Below are 25,316 nucleotides of genomic sequence, written 5' to 3' on the forward strand. Positions count from 1 at the left end.
AGTCTCCGCCGCTCTCCTCGCGCTCTGTCACTGAGTCCACGCCGCTCTCCTCGCGCTCTTTCACTGAGTCCCCGCCGCTCTCATCGCGCTCTTTCACTGTGTCTCCGCCGCTCTCCTCCTGCTCTTTCACTGAGTCTCCGCCGCTCTCCTCAGGCTCTTTTACTGTGTCTCCGCCGCTCACCTCTCGCTCTTTCACTCTTTCTCCGCCCTCTCCTCGCGCTCTTTCTCTGTGTCTCCGCCGCTCTCCTCGTGCTCTTTCACTGAGTCTCCGCCCCTCTCCTCGCGCTCTTTCACTGAGTCTCAACCGCTCTCCTCGCGCTCTGTCACTGAGTCCACGCCGCTCTCCTCGCGCTCTTTCACTGAGTCCCTGCCGATCTCCTCGCGCTCTTTTATCGTGTTTCCCCGCGGCTCTCCTCGCGCTCTTTCACTGTGTCACCGCCGCTCTCCTCGCGCTCTGTCACTGAGTCTCTGCCTCTCTCCTCGTGCTCTGTCACTGAGTCTCCGCCGCACTCCTCGCGCTCTTTCACTGTGTCTCAGCCGCTCTCCTCCTGCTCTTTCACTGAGTCTCCGCCGCTCTCCTCGCGCTCTTTCACTGAGTCTCCGCCGCTCTCCTCATGCTCTTTTACTGTGTCTCCGCCGCTCTCCTCGTGCTCTTTCACTGAGTCTCCGCCGCTCTCCTTGCGCTCTTTCACTGAGTCTCAGCCGCTTTCCTCGCGCTCTTTCACTCTGTCCCTGCGGCACTCCTCGCGCTCTTTCACTGAGTCCCTGCCGCTCTCCTCGCGCTCTTTTATCCTGTGTCCCCGCGGCTCTCCTCGCTCTCTTTCACTGTGTCCCCGCCGCTCTCCTCGCGCTCTGTCACTGAGTCTCCGCTGCTCTCCTCACGCTCTTTCACTCTGTCTCCGCCCCTCTCTTCGCGCTCATTCACTGAGTCTCCGCCGATCTCCTCGCGCTCTGTCATTGAGTCCACGCCGCTCTCCTTGCGCTCTTTCACTGAGTCCCCGCCGCTCTCCTCGCGCTCTTTCACTGAGTCCCCGCCGCTCTCCTCGCGCTCTTTTATCGTGTTTTTCCGCGGTTCTCCTCGCGCTCTTTCACTGTGTCCCCGCTGCTCTCCTCGCGCTCTGTCACTGAGTCTCCGCCGCTCTCCTCGCACTCTGTCACTGAGTCTCCGCCGCTCTCCTCGCGCTCTTTCCCTGAGTCTACGCGGCTCTCCTCACGCTCTTTTACTGTGTCTCCGCCGCTCTCCTCCTGCTCTTTCACTGAGTCTCCGCCGCTCGCCTAGCGCTCTTTCACTGAGTCTCCGCAGCTCTCCTCGCGCTCTTTCACTGTGTCCCCGCCCCTCTCCTCGCGCTCTTTCACTGAGACCCCGCCGCTCTCCTCGCGCTCTTTCACTGGGTCAATGCCGCTCTTCTCGCGCTTTTTTCTCGTGTGTCCCCGCCCCTCTCATCGCCCTCTTTCCCTGAGTCTCCGCCGCTCTCCTCGCGCTCTTTCACTGGGTCAACGCCACTCTGCTCGCGCTCTTTTCTCGTGTGTCCCCGCCCCTCTCCTCGCCCTCTTTCCCTGAGACTCCGCCGCTCTCCTCGTACTCTTTCACTGAGTCCCCGCCGCTCTCCTCGCGCTTTTTCACTGAGTCTCCACCGCTCTCCTCGCGCTCTTTCCCTGAGTCTCCGCCGCTCACCTCGCGCTCTTTCACTCTGTCTCCGCCCTCTCCTCGCGCTCTTTCACAGAGTCTCCGCCGCTCGCCTCGCGCTCTTTCACTCAGTCTCCGCCCCTCTCCTCGCGCTCTTTCACTGAGTCTCCGCCGCTCTCCTCGCGCTCTGTCACTGAGTCCACGCCGCTCTCCTCGCGCTCTTTCACTGAGTCCCCGCCGCTCTCCTCCCGCTCTTTTATCGTGTTTCCCCGCGGCTCTCCTCGCGCTCTTTCACTGTGTCCCCGCCGCTCTCCTCGCGCTCTGTCACTGAGTCTCTGCCGCTCTCCTCCCGCTCTGTCACTGAGTCTCCGCCGCTCTCCTCGCGCTCTTTCACTGTGTCTCCGCCGCTCTCCTCCTGCTCTTTCACTGAGTCTCAGCCGCTCTCCTCAGGCTCTTTTACTGTGTCTCCGCCGCTCACCTCGCGCTCTTTCACTCTGTCTCCGCCCTCTCCTCGCGCTCTTTCACTGAGTCTCCGCCGCTCTCCTCGCGCTCTTTCACTCAGTCTCCGCCCCTCTCCTCGCGCTCTTTCACTGAGTCTCCGCCGCTCTCCTCGCGCTCTGTCACTGAGTCCACGCCGCTCTCCTCGCGCTCTTTCACTGAGTCCCCGCCGCTCTCATCGCGCTCTTTCACTGTGTCTCCGCCGCTCTCCTCCTGATCTTTCACTGAGTCTCCGCCGCTCTCCTCAGGCTCTTTTACTGTGTCTCCGCCGCTCACCTCGCGCTCTTTCACTCTTTCTCCGCCCTCTCCTCGCGCTCTTTCACTGTGTCTCCGCCGCTCTCCTCGTGCTCTTTCACTGAGTCTCCGCCCCTCTCCTCGCGCTCTTTCACTGAGTCTCAACCGCTCTCCTTGCGCTCTGTCACTGAGTCCACGCCGCTCTCCTCGCGCATTTTCACTGAGTCCCTGCCGATCTCCTCGCGCTCTTTTATCGTGTTTCCCCGCGGCTCTCCTCGCGCTCTTTCACTGTGTCACCGCCGCTCTCCTCGCGCTCTGTCACTGAGTCTCTGCCGCTCTCCTCGTGCTCTGTCACTGAGTCTCCGCCGCACTCCTCGCGCTCTTTCACTGTGTCTCAGTCGCTCTCCTCCTGCTCTTTCACTGAGTCTCCGCCGCTCTCCTCGCGCTCTTTCACTGAGTCTCCGCCGCTCTCCTCACGCTCTTTTACTGTGTCTCCGCCGCTCTCCTCGTGCTCTTTCACTGAGTCTCCGCCGCTCTCCTTGCGCTCTTTCACTGAGTCTCAGCCGCTTTCCTCGCGCTCTTTCACTCTGTCCCCGCGGCACTCCTCGCGCTCTTTCACTGAGTCCCTGCCGCTCTCCTCGCGCTCTTTTATCGTGTGTCCCCGCGGCTCTCCTCGCTCTCTTTCACTGTGTCCCCGCCGCTCTCCTCGCGCTCTGTCACTGAGTCTCCGCCCCTCTTCTCACGCTCTTTCACTGTGTCTCCGCTGCTCCCCTCGCGCTCTTTCACTGAGTCTCCGCCGCTTTCATCGCGCTCTTTCACTGTGTCCCCGCCGCTCTCCTCGCGCTCTTTCACTGAGTCTCCGCAGCTCTCCTCGCGCTCTTTCACTGTGCACCGGCCGCTGTCCTCGCGCTCTTTCACTGTGTCCCCGCCGCTCACCTCGCGCTCTTTCACTGAGTCTCCGCCGCTCTCCTCGTGCTCTTTCCCTGAGTCTCCGCCGCTCTCCTCGCGCTCTTTCACTCTGTCTCCGCCCCTCTCCTCGCACTGTTTCCCTGAGTCTCCGCCGCTCTCCTCGCTCTCTTTCAATCTGTCTCCGGCGCTCTCCTCGCGCTCTTTCACTGAGTCTCCGCCGCTCTCCTCGCGCTCTGTCACTGAGTGTCCGCCGCTCTCCTCACGCTCTTTTACTGAGTCCCCGCCGCTCTCCTCACGCTCCTTCACTGAGTCCCCGCCGCTCTGATCGCTCTCTTTTATCATGTGTCCCCGCCGCTCTCCTCGCGCTCTTTCACTGTGTCCCCACCGCTCTCCTCGCACTCTGTCACTGAGTCTCCGCCGCTCTCCTCGCGCTCCTTCACTGTGTCCCCGCCGCTCGCCTCGCGCTCTTTCACTGAGTCTCCGCCGCTCTCCTCGCGCTCTTTCACTGTGTCACCGACGCTCTCCTCGCGCTCTGTCACTGAGTATCCGCCGCTCTCCTCACGCTCTTTCACTGTGTCTCCGCCGCTCTCCTCCTGCTCTTCACTGAGTCTCCGCCGCTCTCCTCAGGCTCTTTTACTGTGTCTCCGCCGCTCACCTCGCGCTCTTTCACTCTGTCTCCGCCCTCTCCTCGCGCTCTTTCACTGAGTCTCCGCTGCTCTCCTCGCGCTCTGTCACTGAGTCCACGCCGCTCTCCTCGCGCTCTTTCACTGAGTCCCCGCTGCTCTCCTCGCGCTCTTTTATCGTGCTTCCCCGCGGCTCCCTTCGCGCTCTTTCACTGTGTCGCCGCCGCTCTCCTCGCGCTCTGTCACTGAGTCTCTGCCGCTCTCCTCGCGCTCTGTCACTGAGTCTCCGCCGCTCTCCTCGCGCTCTTTCACTGTGTCTCCGCTGCTCTCCTCCTGCTCTTTCACTGAGTCCCCGCCGCTCTCCTCGCGCTCTTTCACTGAGTCTCCGCCGCTCTCCTCACGCTCTTTTACTGTGTCTCCGCCGCTCTCCTCGTGCTCTTTCACTGAGTCTCTGCCGCTCTCCTCTCGCTCTTTCACTGAGTCTCCGCAGCTCTCCTCGCGCTCTTTCATAGTGTTCCCGCCGCTCTCCTCGCGCTCTTTCACTGAGTCCCCGCCGCTCTCCTCTCGCTCTTTCACTGAGTCTCAGCCGCTTTCCTCGCGCTCTTTCACTCTGTCCCCGCGGCACTCCTCGCGCTCTTTCACTGAGTCCCTGCCGCTCTCCTCGCGCTCTTTTATCATGTGTCCCCGCGGCTCTCCTCACGCTCTTTCACTGTGTCCCCGCCGCTCTCCTCGCGCTCTGTCACTGAGTCTCCGCCGCTCTCCTCGCGCTCTTTCACTTTGTCTCCGCTGCTCCCCTCGCGCTCTTTCACTGAGTCTCGGCCGCTTTCATCGCGCACTTTCACTGTGTCCCCGCCGCTCTCCTCGCGCTCTTTCACTGTGTCCCGGCCTCTCCCCTCGCGCTCTTTCACTGAGTCTCCGCCGCTCTCCTCGCGCTCTTACCCTGAGTCTCCGCCGCTCTCCTCGCGCTCTTTCACTCTGTCTCCGCCCCTCTCCTCGCACTGTTTCCCTGAGTCTCCGCCGCTCTCCTCGCGCTCTTTCAACCTGTCTCCGCCGCTCTCCTCGCCCTCTTTCACTGAGTCTCCGCCGCTCTCCTCGCGCTGTTTCCCTGAGTCTCCGCCGCTCACCTCGCGCTCTTTCACTCTGCCTCCGCCCTCTCCTCACGCTCTTTCACTGAGTCTCCGCCGCTCGCCTCGCGCTGTTTCACTCAGTCTCCGCCCCTCTCCTCGCGCTCTTTCACTGAGTCTCCGCCGCTCTCCTCGCGCTCTGTCACTGAGTCCACGCCGCTCTCCTCGCGCTCTTTCACTGAGTCCCCGCCGCTCTCCTCGCGCTCTTTTATCGTGTTTCCCCGCGGCTCTCCTCGCGCTCTTTCACTGTGTCCCCGCCGCTCTGCTCGCCCTCTGTCACTGAGTCTCTGCCGCTCTCCTCGCGCTCTGTCGCTGAGTCTCCACCGCTCTCCTCGCGCTCTTTCACTGTGTCTCCGCCGCTCTCCTCCTGCTCTTTCACTGAGTCTCCGCCGCTCACCTCGCGCTCTTTCACTCTGTCTCCGCCCTCTCCTCGCGCTCTTTCACTGAGTCTCCGCCGCTCTCCTCGCGCTCTTACACTCAGTCTCCGCCCCTCTCCTCGCGCTCTTTCACTGAGTCTCCGCCGCTCTCCTCGCGCTCTGTCACTGAGTCCACGCCGCTCTCCTCGCGCTCTTTCACTGAGTCCCCGCCGCTCTCCTCGCGCTCTTTTATCGTGTTTCCCCGCGGCTCTCCTCGCGCTCTTTCACTGTGTCCCCGCCGCTCTCCTCGCGCTCTGTCACTGAGTCTCCACCGCTCTCCTCGCGCTCTTTCACTGAGTCTCCGCCGCTCTCCTCGCGCTCTGTCACTGAGTCCACGCCGCTCTCCTCGCGCTCTTTCACTGAGTCCCCGCCGATCTCCTCGCGCTCTTTTATCGTGTTTCCCCGCGGCTCTCCTCGCGCTCTTTCACTGTGTCCCCGCCGCTCTCCTCGCGCTCTGTCACTGAGTCTCTGCCGCTCTCCTCGCGCTCTGTCACTGAGTCTCCGCCGCTCTCCTCGCGCTCTTTCACTGTGTCTCCGCCGCTCTCCTCCTGCTCTTTCACTGAGTCTCCGCCGCTCTCCTCGCGCTCTTTCACTGAGTCTCCGCCGCTCTCCTCACGCTCTTTTACTGTGTCTCCGCCGCTCTCCTCGTGCTCTTTCACTGAGTCTCCGCCGCTCTCCTCGCGCTCTTTCACTGTGTCTCCGCTGCTCCCCTCACGCTCTTTCACTGAGTCTCCGCCATTTTCATTGCGCTCTTTCACTGTGTCCCCGCCGCTCTCCTCGCGCTCTTTCACTGAGTCTCTGCAGCTCTCCTCGCGCTCTTTCACTGTGCACCGGCCGCTCTCCTCGCGCTCTTTCACTGTGTCCCCGCTGCTCACCTCGCGCTCTTTCACTGAGTCTCCGCCGCTCTCCTCGCGCTCTTTCCCTGAGTCTCCGCCGCTCTCCTCGCGCTCTTTCACTCTGTCTCCGCCCCTCTCCTCGCACTGTTTCCCTGAATCTCCGCCGCTCTCCTCGCTCTCTTTCAATCTGTCTCCGGCGCTCTCCTCGCGCTCTTTCACTGAGTCTCCGCCGCTCTCCTCGCGCTCTGTCACTGAGTGTCCGCCGCTCTCCTCACGCACTTTTACTGAGTCCCCGCCGCTCTCCTCACGCTCCTTCACTGAGTCCCCGCCGCTCTGATCGCTCTCTTTTATCATGTGTCCCCGCCGCTCTCCTCGCGCTCTTTCACTGTGTCCCCACCGCTCTCCTCGCACTCTGTCACTGAGTCTCCGCCGCTCTCCTCGCGCTCCTTCACTGTGTCCCCGCCGCTCGCCTCGCGCTCTTTCACTGAGTCTCCGCCGCTCTCCTCGCGCTCTTTCACTGTGTCACCGACGCTCTCCTCGCGCTCTGTCACTGAGTATCCGCCGCTCTCCTCACGCTCTTTCACTGTGTCTCCGCCGCTCTCCTCCTGCTCTTCACTGAGTCTCCGCCGCTCTCCTCAGGCTCTTTTACTGTGTCTCCGCCGCTCACCTCGCGCTCTTTCACTCTGTCTCCGCCCTCTCCTCGCGCTCTTTCACTGAGTCTCTGCCGCTCTCCTCGCGCTCTTTCACTCAGTCTCCGTCCCTCTCCTCGCACTCTTTCACTGAGTCTCCGCTGCTCTCCTCGCGCTCTGTCACTGAGTCCACGCCGCTCTCCTCGCGCTCTTTCACTGAGTCCCCGCCGCTCTCCTCGCGCTCTTTTATCGTGTTTCCCCGCGGCTCCCCTCGCGCTCTTTCACTGTGTCGCCGCCGCTCTCCTCGCGCTCTGTCACTGAGTCTCTGCCGCTCTCCTCGCGCTCTGTCACTGAGTCTCCGCCGCTCTCCTCGCGCTCTTTCACTGTGTCTCCGCTGCTCTCCTCCTGCTCTTTCACTGAGTCCCCGCCGCTCTCCTCGCGCTCTTTCACTGAGTCTCCGCCGCTCTCCTCACGCTCTTTTACTGTGTCTCCGCCGCTCTCCTCGTGCTCTTTCACTGAGTCTCTGCCGCTCTCCTCTCGCTCTTTCACTGAGTCTCCGCAGCTCTCCTCGCGCTCTTTCATAGTGTTCCCGCCGCTCTCCTCGCGCTCTTTCACTGAGTCCCCGCCGCTCTCCTCTCGCTCTTTCACTGAGTCTCAGCCGCTTTCCTCGCGCTCTTTCACTCTGTCCCCGCGGCACTCCTCGCGCTCTTTCACTGAGTCCCTGCCGCTCTCCTCGCGCTCTTTTATCATGTGTCCCCGCGGCTCTCCTCGCGCTCTTTCACTGTGTCCCCGCCGCTCTCCTCGCGCTCTGTCACTGAGTCTCCGCCGCTCTCTTCGCGCTCTTTCACTTTGTCTCCGCTGCTCCCCTCGCGCTCTTTCACTGAGTCTCGGCCGCTTTCATCGCGCACTTTCACTGTGTCCCCGCCGCTCTCCTCGCGCTCTTTCACTGTGTCCCGGCCTCTCCCCTCGCGCTCTTTCACTGAGTCTCCGCCGCTCTCCTCGCGCTCTTTCCCTGAGTCTCCGCCGCTCTCCTCGCGCTCTTTCACTCTGTCTCCGCCCCTCTCCTCGCACTGTTTCCCTGAGTCTCCGCCGCTCTCCTCGCGCTCTTTCAACCTGTCTCCGCCGCTCTCCTCGCCCTCTTTCACTGAGTCTCCGCCGCTCTCCTCGCGCTCTTTCCCTGAGTCTCCGCCGCTCACCTCGCGCTCTTTCACTCTGCCTCCGCCCTCTCCTCACGCTCTTTCACTGAGTCTCCGCCGCTCGCCTCGCGCTGTTTCACTCAGTCTCCGCCCCTCTCCTCGCGCTCTTTCACTGAGTCTCCGCCGCTCTCCTCGCGCTCTGTCACTGAGTCCACGCCGCTCTCCTCGCGCTCTTTCACTGAGTCCCCGCCGCTCTCCTCGCGCTCTTTTATCGTGTTTCCCCGCGGCTCTCCTCGCGCTCTTTCACTGTGTCCCCGCCGCTCTGCTCGCCCTCTGTCACTGAGTCTCTGCCGCTCTCCTCGCGCTCTGTCGCTGAGTCTCCACCGCTCTCCTCGCGCTCTTTCACTGTGTCTCCGCCGCTCTCCTCCTGCTCTTTCACTGAGTCTCCGCCGCTCTCCTCTAGCTCTTTTACTGTGTCTCCGCCGCTCACCTCGCGCTCTTTCACTCTGTCTCCGCCCTCTCCTCGCGCTCTTTCACTGAGTCTCCGCCGCTCTCCTCGCGCTCTTACACTCAGTCTCCGCCCCTCTCCTCGCGCTCTTTCACTGAGTCTCCGCCGCTCTCCTCGCGCTCTGTCACTGAGTCCACGCCGCTCTCCTCGCGCTCTTTCACTGAGTCCCCGCCGCTCTCCTCGCGCTCTTTTATCGTGTTTCCCCGCGGCTCTCCTCGCGCTCTTTCACTGTGTCCCCGCCGCTCTCCTCGCGCTCTGTCACTGAGTCTCTGCCGCTCTCCTCGCGCTCTGCCACTGAGTCTCCACCGCTCTCCTCGCGCTCTTTCACTGAGTCTCCGCCGCTCTCCTCGCGCTCTGTCACTGAGTCCACGCCGCTCTCCTCGCGCTCTTTCACTGAGTCCCCGCCGATCTCCTCGCGCTCTTTTATCGTGTTTCCCCGCGGCTCTCCTCGCGCTCTTTCACTGTGTCCCCGCCGCTCTCCTCGCGCTCTGTCACTGAGTCTCTGCCGCTCTCCTCGCGCTCTGTCACTGAGTCTCCGCCGCTCTCCTCGCGCTCTTTCACTGTGTCTCCGCCGCTCTCCTCCTGCTCTTTCACTGAGTCTCCGCCGCTCTCCTCGCGCTCTTTCACTGAGTCTCCGCCGCTCTCCTCACGCTCTTTTACTGTGTCTCCGCCGCTCTCCTCGTGCTCTTTCACTGAGTCTCCGCCGCTCTCCTCGCGCTCTTTCACTGTGTCTCCGCTGCTCCCCTCACGCTCTTTCACTGAGTCTCCGCCGTTTTCATTGCGCTCTTTCACTGTGTCCCCGCCGCTCTCCTCGCGCTCTTTCACTGAGTCTCTGCAGCTCTCCTCGCGCTCTTTCACTGTGCACCGGCCGCTCTCCTCGCGCTCTTTCACTGTGTCCCCGCTGCTCACCTCGCGCTCTTTCACTGAGTCTCCGCCGCTCTCCTCGCGCTCTTTCCCTGAGTCTCCGCCGCTCTCCTCGCGCTCTTTCACTCTGTCTCCGCCCCTCTCCTCGCACTGTTTCCCTGAATCTCCGCCGCTCTCCTCGCTCTCTTTCAATCTGTCTCCGCCGCTCTCCACGCGCTCTTTCACTGAGTCTCCGCCGCTCTCCTCGCGCTCTGTCACTGAGTGTCCGCCGCTCTCCTCGCGCTCCTTCACTGTGTCCCCGCCGCTCGCCACGCGCTCTTTCACTGAGTCTCCGCCGCTCTCCACGCGCTCTTTCACTGAGTCTCCGCCGCTCTCCTCGCGCTCTGTCACTGAGTGTCCGCCGCTCTCCTCGCGCTCCTTCACTGTGTCCCCGCCGCTCTCCTCGCGCTCTTTCACTGTGTCGCCGCCGCTCTCCTCGCGCTCTGTCGCTGAGTCTCTGCCGCTCTCCTCGCGCTCTGTCACTGAGCCTCCGCCGCTCTCCTCGCGCTCTTTCACTGTGTCTCCGCCGCTCTCCTCCTGCTCTTTCACTGAGTCCCCGCCGCTCTCCTCGCGCTCTTTCACTGAGTCTCCGCCGCTTTCCTCACGCTCTTTTACTGTGTCTCCGCCGCTCTCCTCATGCTCTTTCACTGAGTCTCTGCCGCTTTCCTCGCGCTCTTTCACTCTGTCCCCGCGGCACTCCTCGCGCTCTTTCACTGAGTCCCTGCCGCTCTCCTCGCGCTCTTTTATCGTGTGTCCCCGCGGCTCTCCTCGCTCTCTTTCACTGTGTCCCCGCCGCTCTCCTCGCGCTCTGTCACTGAGTCTCCGCCGCTCTTCTCACGCTCTTTCACTGTGTCTCCGCTGCTCCCCTCGCGCTCTTTCACTGAGTCTCCGCCGCTTTCATCGCGCTCTTTCACTGTGTCCCCGCCGCTCTCCTCGCGCTCTTTCACTGAGTCTCCGCAGCTCTCCTCGCGCTCTTTCACTGTGCACCGGCCGCTGTCCTCGCGCTCTTTCACTGTGTCCCCGCCGCTCACCTCGCGCTCTTTCACTGAGTCTCCGCCGCTCTCCTCGTGCTCTTTCCCTGAGTCTCCGCCGCTCTCCTCGCGCTCTTTCACTCTGTCTCCGCCCCTCTCCTCGCACTGTTTCCCTGAGTCTCCGCCGCTCTCCTCGCTCTCTGTCACTGAGTGTCCGCCGCTCTCCTCACGCTCTTTTACTGAGTCCCCGCCGCTCTCCTCACGCTCCTTCACTGAGTCCCCGCCGCTCTGATCGCTCTCTTTTATCATGTGTCCCCGCCGCTCTCCTCGCGCTCTTTCACTGTGTCCCCACCGCTCTCCTCGCACTCTGTCACTGAGTCTCCGCCGCTCTCCTCGCGCTCCTTCACTGTGTCCCCGCCGCTCGCCTCGCGCTCTTTCACTGAGTCTCCGCCGCTCTCCTCGCGCTCTTTCACTGTGTCACCGCCGCTCTCCTCGCGCTCTGTCACTGAGTCTCCGCCGCTCTCCTCACGCTCTTTCACTGTGTCTCCGCCGCTCTCCTCCTGCTCTTCACTGAGTCTCCGCCGCTCTCCTCAGGCTCTTTTACTGTGTCTCCGCCGCTCACCTCGCGCTCTTTCACTCTGTCTCCGCCCTCTCCTCGCGCTCTTTCACTGAGTCTCTGCCGCTCTCCTCGCGCTCTTTCACTCAGTCTCCGCCCCTCTCCTCGCACTCTTTCACTGAGTCTCCGCTGCTCTCCTCGCGCTCTGTCACTGAGTCCACGCCGCTCTCCTCGCGCTCTTTCACTGAGTCCCCGCCGCTCTCCTCGCGCTCTTTTATCGTGTTTCCCCGCGGCTCCCCTCGCGCTCTTTCACTGTGTCGCCGCCGCTCTCCTCGCGCTCTGTCACTGAGTCTCTGCCGCTCTCCTCGCGCTCTGTCACTGAGTCTCCGCCGCTCTCCTCGCGCTCTTTCACTGTGTCTCCGCTGCTCTCCTCCTGCTCTTTCACTGAGTCCCCGCCGCTCTCCTCGCGCTCTTTCACTGAGTCTCCGCCGCTCTCCTCACGCTCTTTTACTGTGTCTCCGCCGCTCTCCTCGTGCTCTTTCACTGAGTCTCTGCCGCTCTCCTCTCGCTCTTTCACTGAGTCTCCGCAGCTCTCCTCGCGCTCTTTCATAGTGTTCCCGCCGCTCTCCTCGCGCTCTTTCACTGAGTCCCCGCCGCTCTCCTCTCGCTCTTTCACTGAGTCTCAGCCGCTTTCCTCGCGCTCTTTCACTCTGTCCCCGCGGCACTCCTCGCGCTCTTTCACTGAGTCCCTGCCGCTCTCCTCGCGCTCTTTTATCATGTGTCCCCGCGGCTCTCCTCGCGCTCTTTCACTGTGTCCCCGCCGCTCTCCTCGCGCTCTGTCACTGAGTCTCCGCCGCTCTCCTCGCGCTCTTTCACTTTGTCTCCGCTGCTCCCCTCGCGCTCTTTCACTGAGTCTCGGCCGCTTTCATCGCGCACTTTCACTGTGTCCCCGCCGCTCTCCTCGCGCTCTTTCACTGTGTCCCGGCCTCTCCCCTCGCGCTCTTTCACTGAGTCTCCGCCGCTCTCCTCGCGCTCTTTCCCTGAGTCTCCGCCGCTCTCCTCGCGCTCTTTCACTCTGTCTCCGCCCCTCTCCTCGCACTGTTTCCCTGAGTCTCCGCCGCTCTCCTCGCGCTCTTTCAACCTGTCTCCGCCGCTCTCCTCGCCCTCTTTCACTGAGTCTCCGCCGCTCTCCTCGCGCTCTTTCCCTGAGTCTCCGCCGCTCACCTCGCGCTCTTTCACTCTGCCTCCGCCCTCTCCTCACGCTCTTTCACTGAGTCTCCGCCGCTCGCCTCGCGCTGTTTCACTCAGTCTCCGCCCCTCTCCTCGCGCTCTTTCACTGAGTCTCCGCCGCTCTCCTCGCGCTCTGTCACTGAGTCCACGCCGCTCTCCTCGCGCTCTTTCACTGAGTCCCCGCCGCTCTCCTCGCGCTCTTTTATCGTGTTTCCCCGCGGCTCTCCTCGCGCTCTTTCACTGTGTCCCCGCCGCTCTGCTCGCCCTCTGTCACTGAGTCTCTGCCGCTCTCCTCGCGCTCTGTCGCTGAGTCTCCACCGCTCTCCTCGCGCTCTTTCACTGTGTCTCCGCCGCTCTCCTCCTGCTCTTTCACTGAGTCTCCGCCGCTCTCCTCTAGCTCTTTTACTGTGTCTCCGCCGCTCACCTCGCGCTCTTTCACTCTGTCTCCGCCCTCTCCTCGCGCTCTTTCACTGAGTCTCCGCCGCTCTCCTCGCGCTCTTTCACTCAGTCTCCGCCCCTCTCCTCGCGCTCTTTCACTGAGTCTCCGCCGCTCTCCTCGCGCTCTGTCACTGAGTCCACGCCGCTCTCCTCGCGCTCTTTCACTGAGTCCCCGCCGCTCTCCTCGCGCTCTTTTATCGTGTTTCCCTGCGGCTCTCCTCGCGCTCTTTCACTGTGTCCCCGCCGCTCTCCTCGCGCTCTGTCACTGAGTCTCTGCCGCTCTCCTCGCGCTCTGCCACTGAGTCTCCACCGCTCTCCTCGCGCTCTTTCACTGAGTCTCCGCAGCTCTCCTCGCGCTCTTTCATAGTGTTCCCGCCGCTCTCCTCGCGCTCTTTCACTGAGTCCCCGCCGCTCTCCTCTCGCACTTTCACTGAGTCTCAGCCGCTTTCCTCGCGCTCTTTCACTCTGTCCCCGCGGCACTCCTCGCACTCTTTCACTGAGTCCCTGCCGCTCTCCTCGCGCTCTTTTATCATGTGTCCCCGCGGCTGTCCTCGCGCTCTTTCACTGTGTCCCCGCCGCTCTCCTCGCGCTCTGTCATTGAGTCACCGCCGCTCTCCTCGCGCTCTTTCACTGTGTCTCCGCTGCTCCCCTCGCGCTCTTTCACTGAGTCTCGGCCGCTTTCATCGCGCTCTTTCACTGTGTCCCCGCCGCTCTCCTCGCGCTCTTTCACTGAGTCTCCGCAGCTCTCCTCGTGCTCTTTCACTGTGCACCGGCCGCTCTCCTCGCGCTCTTTCACTGTGTCCCCGCCGCTCCCCTCGCGCTCTTTCACTGAGTCTCCGCCGCTCTCCTCGCGCTCTTTCCCTGAGTCTCCGCCGCTCTCCTCGCGCTCTTTCACTGTGTCTCCGCCCCTCTCCTCGCACTGTTTCCCTGAGTCTCCGCCGCTCTCCTCGCGCTCTTCCACTCTGTCTCCGCCTTCTCCTCGCGCTCTTTCACAGAGTCTCCGCCACTCGCCTCGCGCTCTTTCACTCAGTCTCTGACCCTCTCCTCGCGCTCTTTCACTGAGTCTCCGCCACTCTCTTCGCGCTCTGTCACTGAGTCCACGCCGCTCTCCTCGCGCTCTTTCACTGAGTCCCCGCCGCTCTCCTCGCGCTCTTTTATCGTGTTTCCCCGCGGCTCTCCTCGCGCTCTTTCACTGTGGCCCCACCGCTCTCCTCGCCCTCTGTCACTGAGTCTCTGCCGCTCTCCTCGCGCTCTGTCACTGAGTCTCCGCCGCTCTCCTCGCGCTCTTTCACTGTGTCTCCGCCGCTCTCCTCCTGCTCTTTCACTGAGTCTCCGCCGCTCTCCTCAGGCTCTTTTACTGTGTCTCCGCCGCTCACCTCGCGCTCTTTCACTCTGTCTCCGCCCTCTCCTCGCGCTCTTTCACTGAGTCTCCGCCGCTCTCCTCGCGCTCTTTCACTCAGTCTCCGCCCCTCTCCTCCCGCTCTTTTACTGTGTCTCCGCCGCTCTCCTCGTGCTCTTTCACTGAGTCTCCGCAGCTCTCCTCGCGCTCTTTCACTGTGCACCGGCCGCTCTCCTCGCGCTCTTTCACTCAGTCTCCGCCCCTCTCCTCACGCTCTTTTACTGTGTCTCCGCCCCTCTCCTCGTGCTCTTTCACTGAGTCTCCGCAGCTCTCCTCGCGCTCTTTCACTGTGCACCGGCCGCTCTCCTCGCGCTCTTTCACTGTGTCCCCGCCGCTCACCTCGCGCTCTTTCACTGAGTCTCCGCCGCTCTCCTCGCGCTCTTTCCCTGAGTCTCCGCCGCTCTCCTCGCGCTCTTTCACTCTGTCTCCGCCCCTCTCCTCGCACTGTTTCCCTGAGTCTCCGCCGCTCTCCTCGCTCTCTTTCAATCTGTCTCCGCCGCTCTCCACGCGCTCTTTCACTGAGTCTCCGCCGCTCTCCTCGCGCTCTGTCACTGAGTGTCCGCCGCTCTCCTCACGCTCTTTTACTGAGTCCCCGCCGCTCTCCTCGCGCTCCTTCACTGAGTCCCCGCCGCTCTGATCACTCTCTTTTATCATGTGTCCCCGCCGCTCTCCTCGCGCTCTTTCACTGTGTCCCCACCGCTCTCCTCGCACTCTGTCACTGAGTCTCCGCCGCTCTCCTTGCGCTCCTTCACTGTGTCCCCGCCGCTCGCCACGCGCTCTTTCATTGAGTCTCCGCCGCTCTCCTCGCGCTCTTTCACTGCGTCCCCGCCGCTCTCCTCGCGCTCTGTCACTGAGTCTCCGCCGCTCTCCTCGCGCTCTTTCACTGTATCTCCGCCGCTCTCCTTCTGCTCTTCACTGAGTCTCCGCCGCTCTCCTCAGTCTCTTTTTCTGTGTCTCCTCCGCACACCTCGCGTTCTTTCACTCTGTCTCCGCCCTCTCCTCGCGCTCTTTCACTGAGTCTCCGCCGCTCTCCTCGCGCTCTTTCACTCAGTCTCCGCCCCTCTCCTCGCACTCTTTCACTGAGTCTCCTCCGCTCTCCTCGCGCTCTTTCACTGAGTCCCCGCCGCTCTCCTCGCGCTCTTTTATCGTGTTTCCCCGCGGCTCTCCTCGCGCTCTTTCACTGTGTCGCCGCCGCTCTCCTCGCGCTCTGTCACTGAGTCTCTGCCGCTCTCCTCGCGCTCTGTCACTGAGCCTCCGCCGCTCTCCTCGCGCTCTTTCACTGTGTCTCCGCCGCTCTGCTCCTGCTCTTTCACTGAGTCCCCGCTGCTCTCCTCGCGCTCTTTCACTGAGCCTCCGCCGCTTTCCTCACGCTCTTTTACTGTGTCTCCGCCGCTCTCCTCGTGCTCTTTCACTGAGTCTCTGCCGCTCTCCTCGCGCTCTTTCACTGAGTCTCCGCAGATCTCCTCGCGCTCTTTCATAGTGTTCCCGCCGCTCTCCTCGCGCTCTTTCTCTGAGTCCCCGCCGCTCTCCTCTCGCTCTTTCACTGAGTCTCAGCCGCTTTCCTCGCGCTCTTTCACTCTGTCCCCGCGGCACTCCTCGCGCTCTTTCACTGAGTCCCTGCCGCTCTCCTCGCGCTCTTTTATCATGTGTCCCCGCGGCTCTCCTCGCGCTCTTTCACTGTGTCCCCGCTGCTCTCCTCGCGCTCTGTCACTGAGTCTCCGCCGCTCTCCTCGCGCTCTTTCACTATGTCTCCGCTGCTCCCCTCGCGCTCTTTCACTGAGTCTCGGCCGCTTTCATCGCGCTCTTTCACTGTGTCCCCGCCGCTCTCCTCGCGCTCTTTCACTGAGTCTCCGCAGCTCTCCTCGCGCTCTTTCACTGTGCACCGGCCGCTCTCCTCGTGCTCTTTCACTGTGTCCCCGCCGCTACCCTCGCGCTCTTTCACTGAGTCTCCGCCGCTCTCCTTGCGCTCTTTCCCTGAATCTCCGCCGCTCTCCTCGCGCTCTTTCACTCTGTCTCCGCCCCTCTCCTCGCACTGTTTCCCTGACTCTCCGCCGCTCTCCTCGCGCTCTTTCAATCTGTCTCCGCCGCTCTCCTCGCCCTCTTTCACTGAGTCTCCGCCGCTCACCTCGCGCTCTTTCACTCTGTCTCCGCCCTCTCCTCGCGCTCTTTCACAGAGTCTCCGCTGCTCGCCTCGCGCTCTTTCACTCAGTCTCCGCCCCTCTCCTCGCGCTCTTTCACTGAGTCTCCGCCGCTCTCCTCGCGCTCTGTCACTGAGTCCACGCCGCTCTCCTCGCGCACTTTCACTGAGTCCCCGCCGCTCTCCTCGCGCTCTTTTATCGTGTTTCCCCGCGGCTCTCCTCGCGCTCTTTCACTGTGTCCCCGCCGCTCTCCTCGCCCTCTGTCACTGAGTCTCTGCCGCTCTCCTCGCGCTCTGTCACTGAGTCTCCGCCGCTCTCCTCGCGCTCTTTCACTGTGTCTCCGCCGCTCTCCTCCTGCTCTTTCACTGAGTCTCCGCCGCTCTCCTCAGGCTCTTTTACTGTGTCTCCGCCGCTCACCTCGCGCTCTTTCACTCTGTCTCCGCCCTCTCCTCGCGCTCTTTCACTGAGTCTCCGCCGCTCTCCTCGCGCTCTTTCACTCAGTCTCCGCCCCTCTCCTCGCGCTCTTTCACTGAGTCTCCGCCGCTCTCCTCGCGCTCTGTCACTGAGTCCACGCCGCTCTCCTCGCGCTCTTTCACTGAGTCCCCGCCGCTCTCCTCGCACTCTTTTATCGTGTTTCCCCGCGGCTCTCCTCGCGCTCTTTCACTGTGTCCCCGCCGCTCTCCTCGCGCTCTGTCACTGAGTCTCTGCCGCTCTCCTCGCGCTCTGTCACTGAGTCTCCGCCGCTCTCCTCGTGCTCTTTCACTGTGTCTCCGCCGCTCTCCTCCTGCTCTTTCACTGAGTCTCCGCCGCTCTCCTCGCGCTCTTTCACTGAGTCTCCGCCGCTCTCCTCACGCTCTTTTACAGTGTCTCCGCCGCTCTCCTCGTGCTCTTTCACTGAGTCTCCGCCCCTCTCCTCGCGCTCTTTCACTGAGTCTCCGCCGCTCTCCTCGCGCTCTGTCACTGAGTCCATGCCGCTCTCCTCGCGCTCTTTCACTGAGTCCCCGCCGATCTCCTCGCGCTCTTTTATTGTGTTTCCCCGCGGCTCTCCTCGCGCTCTTTCACTGTGTCCCCGCCGCTCTCCTCGCGCTCTGTCACTGAGTCTCTGCCGCTCTCCTCGCGCTCTGTCACTGAGTCTCCACCGCTCTCCTCGCGCTCTTTCACTGTGTCTCCGCCGCTCTCCTCCTGCTCTTTCACTGAGTCTCCGCCGCTCTCCTCGCGCTCTTTCATGAGTCTCAGCCGCTTTCCTCGCGCTCTTTCACTCTGTCCCCGCGGCACTCCTCGCGCTCTTTCACTGAGTCCCTGCTGCTCTCCTCGCGCTCTTTTATCGTGTGTCCCCGCTGCTCTCCTCGCGCTCTTCCACTGTGTCCCCGCCGCTCTCCTCGCGCTCTGTCACTGAGTCTCCGCCGCTCTCCTTGCGCTCTTTCACTGTGTCTCCGCTGCTCCCCTCGCGCTCTTTCACTGAGTCTCCGCCGCTTTCATCGCGCTCTTTCACTGTGTCCCCGCCGCTCTCCTCGCGCTCTTTCACTGAGTCTCCGCAGCTCTCCTCGCGCTCTTTCACTGTGCACCGGCCGCTCTCCTCGCGCTCTTTCACTGTGTCCCCGGCGCTCACCTCGCGCTCTTTCACTGAGTCTCCGCCGCTCTCCTCGCGCTCTTTCCCTCAGTCTCCGCCGCTCTCCTCGCGCTCTTTCACTCTGTCTCCGCCCCTCTCCTCGCACTGTTTCCCTGAGTCTCCGCCGCTCTCCTCGCTCTCTTTCAATCTGTCTCCGCCGCTCTCCTCGCGCTCTTTCACTGAGTCTCCGCCGCTCTCCTCGCGCTCTGTCACTGAGTGTCCGCCGCTCTCCTCACGCTCTTTCACTGAGTCCCCGCCGCTCTCCTCGCGCTCCTTCACTGAGTCCCCGGCGCTCTGATCGCGCTCTTTCACTGAGTCCCCGCCGCACTCCTCAGGCTCTTTCACTGAGTCCCCGCCGCTCTCCTCAGGCTCTTTCACTGTGTCTCCGCCGCTCTCCTCCTGCTCTTTCACTGAGTCTCCGCCGCTCTCCTCGCGCTCTTTCACTGAGTCTCCGCCGCTCTCCTCGCGCTCTGTCACTGAGTCCATGCCGCTCTCCTCGCGCTCTTTCACTGAGTCCCCGCCGATCTCCTCGCGCTCTTTTATCGTGTTTCCCCGCGGCTCTCCTCGCGCTCTTTCACTGTGTCTCCGCCGCTCTCCTCGCGCTCTTTCACTGAGTCTCCGCCGCTCTCCTCACGCTCTTTTACAGTCTCTCCGCCGCTCTCCTCGTGCTCTTTCACTGAGTCTCCGCCCCTCTCCTCGCGCTCTTTCACTGAGTCTCCGCCGCTCTCCTCGCGCTCTGTCACTGAGTCCATGCCGCTCTCCTCGCGCTCTTTCACTGAGTCCCCGCCGATCTCCTCGCGCTCTTTTATCGTGTTTCCCCGCGGCTCTCCTCGCGCTCTTTCACTGTGTCCCCGCCGCTCTCCTCGCGCTCTGTCACTGAGTCTCTGCCGCTCTCCTCGCGCTCTGTCACTGAGTCTCCACCGCTCTCCTCGCGCTCTTTCACTGTGTCTCCGCCGCTCTCCTCCTGCTCTTTCACTGAGTCTCCGCCGCTCTCCTCACGCTCTTTCACTGAGTCTCCGCCGCTCTCCTCACGCTCTTTTACTGTGTCTCCACCGCTCTCCTCGTGCTCTTTCACTGAGTCTCCGCCGCTCTCCTCGCGCTCTTTCATGAGTCTCAGCCGCTTTCCTCGCGCTCTTTCACTCTGTCCCCGCGGCACTCCTCGCGCTCTTTCACTGAGTCCCTGCTGCTCTCCTCGCGCTCTTGTATCGTGTGTCCCCGCGGCTCTCCTCGCGCTCTTCCACTGTGTCCCCGCCGCTCTCCTCGCGCTCTGTCACTGAGTCTCCGCCGCTCTCCTTGCGCTCTTTCACTGTGTCTCCGCTGCTCATCTCGCGCTCTTTCACTGAGTCTCCGCCGCTTTCATCGCGCTCTTTCACTGTGTCCCCGCCGCTCTCCTCGCGCTCTTTCACTGAGTCTCCGCAGCTCTCCTCGCGCTCTTTCACTGTGCACCGGCCGCGCTCCTCGCGCTCTTTCACTGTGTCCCCGGCGCTCACCTCGCGCTCTTTCACTGAGTCTCCGCCACTCTCCTCGCGCTCTTTCCCTCAGTCTCCGCCGCTCTCCTCGCGCTCTTTCACTCTGTCTCCGCCCCTCTCCTCGCACTGTTTCCCTGAGTCTCCGCCGCTCTCCTCGCTCTCTTTCAATCTCTCTCCGCCGCTCTCCTCGCGCTCTTTCACTGAGTCTCCGCCGCTCTCCTCGCGCTCTGTCACTGAGTGTCCGCCGCTCTCCTCACGCTCTTTCACTGAGTCCCCGCCGCTCTCCTCGCGCTCCTTCACTGAGTCCGACCCGCTCTGATCGCGCTCTTTCACTGAGTCCCCGCCGCACTCCTCAGGCTCTTTCACTGAGTCCCCGCCGCTCTCCTCAGGCTCTTTCACTGTGTCTCCGCCGCTCTCCTCCTGCTCTTTCACTGAGTCTCCGCCGCTCTCCTCGCGCTCTTTCACTGAGTCTCCGCCGCTCTCCTCACGCTCTTTTACTGTGTCTCCGCCGCTCTCCTCGTGCTCTTTTCTGAGTCTCCGCCGCTCCCTCGCGCTCTTTCACTGAGTCTCCGCAGCTCTCCTCGCGCTGTTTCATAGTGTCCCCGCCGCTCTCCTCGCGCTCTTTCACTGAGTCCCCGCCGCTCTCCTCACGCTCTTTCACTGAGTCTCCGCCGCTCTCCTCGAGCTCTTTCACTGTGTCTCCGCTGCTCCCCTCGCGCTCTTTCACTGAGTCTCGGCCGCTTTCATCGCGCTCTTTCACTGTGTCCCCGCCGCTCTCCTCGCGCTCTCTCACTGAGTCTCCGCAGCTCTCCTCGCGCTCTTTCACTGTGCACCGGCCGCTCTCCTCGCGCTCTTTCACTGTGTCCCCGCCGCTCCCCTCGCGCTCTTTCACTGAGTCTCCGCCGCTCTCCTCGCGCTCTTTCCCTGAGTCTCCGCCGCTATCCTCGCGCTCTTTCACACTGTCTCCGCCCCTCTCCTCTCATTGTTTCCCTGAGCCTCCGCCGCTCTCCTCGCGCTCTTTCAATCTGTCTCCGCCGCTCTCCTCGCGCTCTTTCACTGAGTCTCCGCCGCTCTCCTCGCGCTCTGTCACTGAGTGTCCGCCGCTCTCCTCACGCTCTTTCACTGAGTCCCCGCTGCTCTCCTCGCGCTCCTTCACTGAGTCCCCGCCGCTCTGATCGCTCTCTTTTATCATGAGTCTCCGTCGCACTCCTCGCGCTCTTTCACTGAGTCCCCGCCGCACTCCTCAGGCTCTTTCACTGAGTCCCCGCCGCTCTCCTCAGGCTCTTTCACTGAGTCTCCGCCGCTCTCCTCGCGCTCATTCACTGTATCCCTGCCGCTCGCCTCGCGCTCTTTCACTGAGTATCCGCCGCTCTCCTCGCGCTCTTTCACTGAGTCTCCGCCGATCTCCTCATGCTCTTTCCCTGAGTATCCGCCGCTCTCCTCGCGCTCTTTCACTGAGTCTCCCCCGCTCTCCTCGTGCTCATCCCCTGAGTCTCCGCCGCTCTCCTCGCGCTCTTTCTCTGTCTCCGCCCCTCTCCTCGCGCTCTTTTACTGAGTCTTCGCCGCTGTCCTCACGCTCTTTCACTCTGTCTCGCCCTTCTCCTCGCACTCTTTCACTGAGTCTCTGCCGCTCTCCTCGCGCTCTGTCATTGAGTCTCCGCCGCTCTCTTCACGCTCTTTCACTGAGTCCCCGCCGCTCTCCTCGCGCTCTTTCACTGAGTCCCCGCCGCTCTCCTCGCGCTCTGTCACTGAGTGCCCGCCGCTCTCCTCGCGCTCTTTCACTGAGTCTCAGCCGCTTTCCTCGCGCTCTTTCACTCTGTCCCCGCGGCACTCCTCGCACTCTTTCACTGAGTCCCTGCCGCTCTCCTCGCGCTCTTTTATCATGTGTCCCCGCGGCTCTCCTCGCGCTCTTTCACTGTGTCCCCGCCGCTCTCCTCGCGCTCTGTCACTGAGTCACCACCGCTCTCCTCGCGCTCTTTCACTGTGTCTCCGCTGCTCCCCTCGCGCTCTTTCACTGAGTCTCGGCCGCTTTCATCGCGCTCTTTCACTGTGTCCCCGCCGCTCTCCTCGCGCTCTTTCACTGAGTCTCCGCAGCTCTCCTCGCGCTCTTTCACTGTGCACCGGCCGCTCTCCTCGCGCTCTTTCACTGTGTCCCCGCCGCTCCCCTCGCGCTCTTTCACTGAGTCTCCGCCGCTCTCCTCGCGCTCTTTCCCTGAGTCTCCGCCGCTCTCCTCGCGCTCTTTCACTGTGTCTCCGCCCCTCTCCTCGCACTGTTTCCCTGAGTCTCCGCCGCTCTCCTCGCGCTCTTTCAATCTGTCTCCGCCGCTCTCCTCGCCCTCTTTCACTGAGTCTCCGCCGCTCTCCTCGCGCTCTTTCCCTGAGTCTCCGCCGCTCACCTCGCGCTCTTCCACTCTGTCTCCGCCCTCTCCTCGCGCTCTTTCACAGAGTCTCCGCCACTCGCCTCGCGCTCTTTCACTCAGTCTCTGCCCCTCTCCTCGCGCTCTTTCACTGAGTCTCCGCCACTCTCTTCGCGCTCTGTCACTGAGTCCACGCCGCTCTCCTCGCGCTCTTTCACTGAGTCCCCGCCGCTCTCCTCGCGCTCTTTTATCGTGTTTCCCCGCGGCTCTACTCGCGCTCTTTCACTGTGTCCCCACCGCTCTCCTCGCCCTCTGTCACTGAGTCTCTGCCGCTCTCCTCGCGCTCTGTCACTGAGTCTCCGCCGCTCTCCTCGCGCTCTTTCACTGTGTCTCCGCCGCTCTCCTCCTGCTCTTTCACTGAGTCTCCGCCGCTCTCCTCAGGCTCTTTTACTGTGTCTCCGCCGCTCACCTCGCGCTCTTTCACTCTGTCTCCGCCCTCTCCTCGCGCTCTTTCACTGAGTCTCCGCCGCTCTCCTCGCGCTCTTTCACTCAGTCTCCGCCCCTCTCCTCACGCTTCTTTTACTGTGTCTCCGCCGCTCTCCTCGTGCTCATTCACTGAGTCTCCGCCGCTCTCCTCGCGCTCTTTCACTGTGTCTCCGCTGCTCCCCTCGCGCTCTTTCACTGAGTCTCCGCCGCTTTCATCGCGCTCTTTCACTGTGTCCCCGCCGCTCTCCTCGCGCTCTTTCACTGAGTCTCCGCAGCTCTCCTCGCGCTCTTTCACTGTGCACCGGCCGCTCTCCTCGCGCTCTTTCACTGTGTCCCCGCCGCTCACCTCGCGCTCTTTCACTGAGTCTCCGCCGCTCTCCTCGCGCTCTTTCCCTGAGTCTCCGCCGCTCTCCTCGCGCTCTTTCACTCTGTCTCCGCCCCTCTCCTCGCACTGTTTCCCTGAGTCTCCGCCGCTCTCCTCGCTCTCTTGCAATCTGTCTCCGCCGCTCTCCACGCGCTCTTTCACTGAGTCTCCGCCGCTCTCCTCGCGCTCTGTCACTGAGTGTCCGCCGCTCTCCTCACGCTCTTTTACTGAGTCCCCGCCGCTCTCCTCGCGCTCCTTCACTGAGTCCCCGCCGCTCTGATCACTCTCTTTTATCATGTGTCCCCGCCGCTGTCTCCGCCGCTCTCCACGCGCTCTTTCACTGAGTCTCCGCCGCTCTCCTCGCGCTCTTTCACTGTGTCCCCACCGCTCTCCTCGCACTCTGTCACTGAGTCTCCGCCGCTCTCCTTGCGCTCCTTCACTGTGTCCCCGCCGCTCGCCACACGCTCTTTCACTGAGTCTCCGCCGCTCTCCTCGCGCTCTTTCACTGTGTCCCCGCCGCTCTCCTCGCGCTCTGTCACTGAGTCTCCGCCGCTCTCCTCGCGCTCTTTCACTGTATCTCCGCCGCTCTCCTTCTGCTCTTCACTGAGTCTCCGCCGCTCTCCTCACTCTCTTTTTCTGTGTCTCCTCCGCACACCTCGCGTTCTTTCACTCTGTCTCCGCCCTCTCCTCGCGCTCTTTCACTGAGTCTCCGCCGCTCTCCTCGCGCTCTTTCACTCAGTCTCCGCCCCTCTCCTCGCACTCTTTCACTGAGTCTCCGCCGCTCTCCTCGCGCTCTGTCACTGAGTCCACGCCGCTCTACTCGCGCTCTTTCACTGAGTCCCCGCCGCTCTCCTCGCGCTCTTTTATCGTTTTTCCCCGCGGCTCTCCTCGCGCTCTTTCACTGTGTCGCCGCCGCTCTCCTCGCGCTCTGTCACTGAGTCTCTGCCGCTCTCCTCGCGCTCTGTCACTGAGCCTCCGCCGCTCTCCTCGCGCTCTTTCACTGTGTCTCCGCCGCTCTCCTCCTGCTCTTTCACTGAGTCCCCGCTGCTCTCCTCGCGCTCTTTCACTGAGTCTCCGCCGCTTTCCTCACGCTCTTTTACTGTGTCTCCGCCGCTCTCCTCGTGCTCTTTCACTGAGTCTCTGCCGCTCTCCTCGCGCTCTTTCACTGAGTCTCCGCAGATCTCCTCGCGCTCTTTCATAGTGTTCCCGCCGCTCTCCTCGCGCTCTTTCACTGAGTCCCCGCCGCTCTCCTCTCGCTCTTTCACTGAGTCTCAGCCGCTTTCCTCGCGCTCTTTCACTCTGTCCCCGCGGCACTCCTCGCGCTCTTTCACTGAGTCCCTGCCGCTCTCCTCGCGCTCTTTTATCATGTGTCCCCGCGGCTCTCCTCGCGCTCTTTCACTGTGTCCCCGCCGCTCTCCTCGCGCTCTGTCACTGAGTCTCCGCCGCTCTCCTCGCGCTCTTTCACTATGTCTCCGCTGCTCCCCTCGCGCTCTTTCACTGAGTCTCGGCCGCTTTCATCGCGCTCTTTCACTGTGTCCCCGCCGCTCTCCTCGCGCTCTTTCACTGAGTCTCCGCAGCTCTCCTCGCGCTCTTTCACTGTGCACCGGCCGCTCTCCTCGTGCTCTTTCACTGTGTCCCCGCCGCTCCCCTCGCGCTCTTTCACTGAGTCTCCGCCGCTCTCCTCGCGCTCTTTCCCTGAGTCTCCGCCGCTCTCCTCGCGCTCTTTCACTATGTCTCCGCCCCTCTCCTCGCACTGTTTCCCTGACTCTCCGCCGCTCTCCTCGCCCTCTTTCACTGAGTCTCCGCCGCTCTCCTCGCGCTCTTTTCCTGAGTCTCCGCCGCTCACCTCGCGCTCTTTCACTCTGTCTCCGCCCTCTCCTCGCGCTTTTTCACAGAGTCTCCGCCGCTCGCCTCGCGCTCTTTCACTCAGTCTCCGCCCCTCTCCTCGCGCTCTTTCACTGAGTCTCCGCCGCTCTCCTCGCGCTCTGTCACTGAGTCCACGCCGCTCTCCTCGCGCTCTTTCACTGAGTCCCCGCCGCTCTCCTCGCGCTCTTTTATCGTGTTTCCCCGCGGCTCTCCTCGCGCTCTTTCACTGTGTCCCCGCCGTTCTCCTCGCGCTCTGTCACTGAGTCTCTGCCGCTCTCCTCGCGCTCTGTCACTGAGTCTCCGACGCATTCCTCGCGCTCTTTCACTGTGTCTCCGCCGCTCTCCTCCTGCTCTTTCACTGAGTCTCCGCCGCTCTCCTCGCGCTCTTTCACTGAGTCTCCGCCGCTCTCCTCACGCTCTTTTACAGTGTCTCCGCCGCTCTCCTCGTGCTCTTTCACTGAGTCTCCGCCCCTCTCCTCGCGCTCTTTCACTGAGTCTCCGCCGCTCTCCTCGCGCTCTGTCACTGAGTCCATGCCGCTCTCCTCGCGCTCTTTCACTGAGTCCCCGCCGATCTCCTCGCGCTCTTTTATCGTGTTTCCCCGCGGCTCTCCTCGCGCTCTTTCACTGTGTCCCCGCCGCTCTCCTCGCGCTCTGTCACTGAGTCTCTGCCGCTCTTCTCGCGCTCTGTCACTGAGTCTCCACCGCTCTCCTCGCGCTCTTTCACTGTGTCTCCGCCGCTCTCCTCCTGCTCTTTCACTGAGTCTCCGCCGCTCTCCTCGCGCTCTTTCACTGAGTCTCCGCCGCTCTCCTCACGCTCTTTTACTGTGTCTCCGCCGCTCTCCTCGTGCTCTTTCACTGAGTCTCCGCCGCTCTCCTCGCGCTCTTTCATGAGTCTCAGCCGCTTTCCTCGCGCTCTTTCACTCTGTCCCCACGGCACTCCTCGCGCTCTTTCACTGAGTTCCTGCTGCTCTCCTCGCGCTCTTTTATCGT

This window comes from Scyliorhinus torazame, chromosome 20, assembly GCF_047496885.1.
Source record: "Scyliorhinus torazame isolate Kashiwa2021f chromosome 20, sScyTor2.1, whole genome shotgun sequence".
Taxonomy (NCBI): domain Eukaryota; kingdom Metazoa; phylum Chordata; class Chondrichthyes; order Carcharhiniformes; family Scyliorhinidae; genus Scyliorhinus; species Scyliorhinus torazame.